Source organism: Sphaerodactylus townsendi, linkage group LG05 (assembly GCF_021028975.2).
Source record: "Sphaerodactylus townsendi isolate TG3544 linkage group LG05, MPM_Stown_v2.3, whole genome shotgun sequence".
NCBI lineage: Eukaryota > Metazoa > Chordata > Lepidosauria > Squamata > Sphaerodactylidae > Sphaerodactylus > Sphaerodactylus townsendi.
In genome coordinates, this window is record NC_059429.1 from 137,089,005 (window position 1) to 137,091,511 (window position 2,507).

Genomic DNA, 2,507 nt, shown 5'->3' on the forward strand with positions numbered 1-2,507 from the left:
CTAGCAATGTCTCTGGGTCTCCGCTTATCAGGCTCCATTGGAGAACCATCAGGTGGAGTGCGTCTTTGAAAAGTTGCACTAGGACTGTCTCCTGCCAAAGCCTGCAGGCGGTTGGGCGAAGCTGACAGAACTCCGCAGCAAAGTCGCTGGACAGAGCGGGTTCCTTGTCAGAAGCCGTTGGAGCTGAAATCGCCTCTAATTCAGGATCCTCAAAGCCGTAGGCGTAGGGCCAGGAGGAATTGTTTCTAAGTTATAGAGTTCTATGCCGTTCACCCTCCAATGGTGGCCAACCAACCTGTTCGCCGCTTCCCCTTTCAACTGGGTCCCAAAGTTCAAAAACTCACTCAATGCCCATGCAGAAGCCATTCCCATGGACCTCCCACAAGGCATGCCTGCCTGTATTAGGAAAGAAGGCTAGTTCGGTCTAGATCTCCCAGGCTGAAGGTCATCCTGAAACTTCTGTGGGGTCGTCGGTTATGCTTGAGTTGGCTGCTACTCTCTGCTGTGGGGGCTGGAGGTACAGTCAGGTCGCCGGTGGCATAGTCCACCATTGGGGCCTTGGCACGAGAGGGTCTCTCTTGGTCGCGGTCAGCCATTAATGACGCCACTTGGCGCTGTAGGGTCAATAGGTCGGTTCCAAGTTGATCTCAGCTCTCAACCCCATTCCCAGGTCCGTTGCTACAGTGCTGCCATGTAGGGCCGCCGCTGCTTGTCCATCATCTCTAATGGTCCCTCCCCCACGACCTGGTTCCTCGGATCTTGCAAGGAACAACGCTGTATGGATTCGTACGAAGGCTCCCACTCTGTGGAGGGGGGGTACTCTCATCCACGCATTCTATGAGGGGGACTGGGTCCCTTCGTGGATCAGTGGACAGTTCTATTGGAATGGGAACACTCTCCTTGTCCAGCCATTCCTATAAAGATCTGGATGCCGCGGAGTGTAAAGAGTGAGTTCAAGCACAATGTGAGGCTGAACACACTCAAAATCCAAGCTCTAATTTTGAAACAAAGGGAACGTAAGCTTATTGAAATGTATCGCCTCTAGGTACAGGGCAGGTGCTGGAACTGAGGGTTCTTGCCCTCAGTTCCAGTATATATACAGGCAGGAGTTGGCAATCCTTCCCAGTGCATGGGAACGGGGAAAACTGGGAAACAGAAACTTAACATGCAAATACAGGCTTAAGTAAGTGTCGTGACCCTGACAGGTGGTCACCAGTGCTTGGATGCCAGAGGGGAGGGGGTGGAAGGAGGTGACAGGTTCCTTCATATACTGGTTTCCACGGTTCTACCTTTACTCAAAGATCCACACCCCCCCCAATAAGTCACCTGCTGGGGCCTCTCATTGTGGACCTCTGTGTCTCCTGAGGCCGCAGTCCAACTTCCCAGATCTGGATTTTGTTTCCCCCAGCTGGGATAATCCCAGGCACCAAGCTGACTTCCACTGCTAGCCTGCCTGTGGAGTTGGTACCCAGAAGGAGTTTGGAGAAGGGAACGGGTACCCAGAAATCATCTCAACGCTTCCCACCACCACACACACACACCCTCCATAAAATACTCCAAGGGAGTTAAATGTAGTGAGAATTTCATAGCAAGTTAAGGAGGAAACAAGAAAGAGTGAGCAACTTGTTTCTCGAGATGGAGTAAAAGAGCAGGAAAGAAAAGCAAGGAAGAGCAGTCCCCTTCAATTGTTAAGAATAAAAACTTAGGAATGTAGCATAGTTTCAAGACTGCCCGGGTTGGAAGGCTAAACGGGAAGGTAAAGTTAATTGGACCATCAGGGAACAATAGAGCTCAGCCAAAGGGACAAAAAAAAGGCCTTCCACAGCTCACCAACGCCTCCTGCTCCCACCTCCCAACCTCCCCCCCCACCTGGCCACCACTATCTAGCTACAAGCTCAAAAATAAATGACATCAAATAGATAAAATAGAAGTGACTGAAATAAGCGCTCTGCCTGCCTGCTAAGTGCTCCAACTGGAAACTGGCACCTCTCGAAGGCTAGAGCCCTTTGGTGGCCCCCCCTGATCCACTGGTTCTGGTTTCTGCAAATCTAAAGGAGTTCAGGAGGCTGAAAAGCACACTGAGTCCTTAGGATCAAAGTTGCCTGCTGGCCACAGAACTAATGCTGACGTGGTCCAGCTCAGTGTGATGGAAAGGGGCTGCAAGCCCACAGCTGGCGAGAAACTGGCAAAGCTGCTCCAGGGAAGTCCCTCGCTTGGCTGCATCTGCTCGCTCCATGGCTAATTCTTTCAGTCAGGCACTGGAAGTTGTCTGGCCCTCCTCCGGGGGGGACTTTGAATCTGCTACGTGATACATCTCCCCACAATGCCAGCCCCCTGGCTTAGCTGGGAAGGGGATATGTCGAAAGCCAGCTGTGGAAATCCCAAGTATTAAAGATGAACCTTTTCCTTGTCCCTGCTGTTAGGACCCTGGTCAATCCCATCTGTCTGTCTGTCTGTCTGTCTGTCTGTCTGTCTGTCTGTCTGTCTGTCTGTCTGTCTGTCTGTCT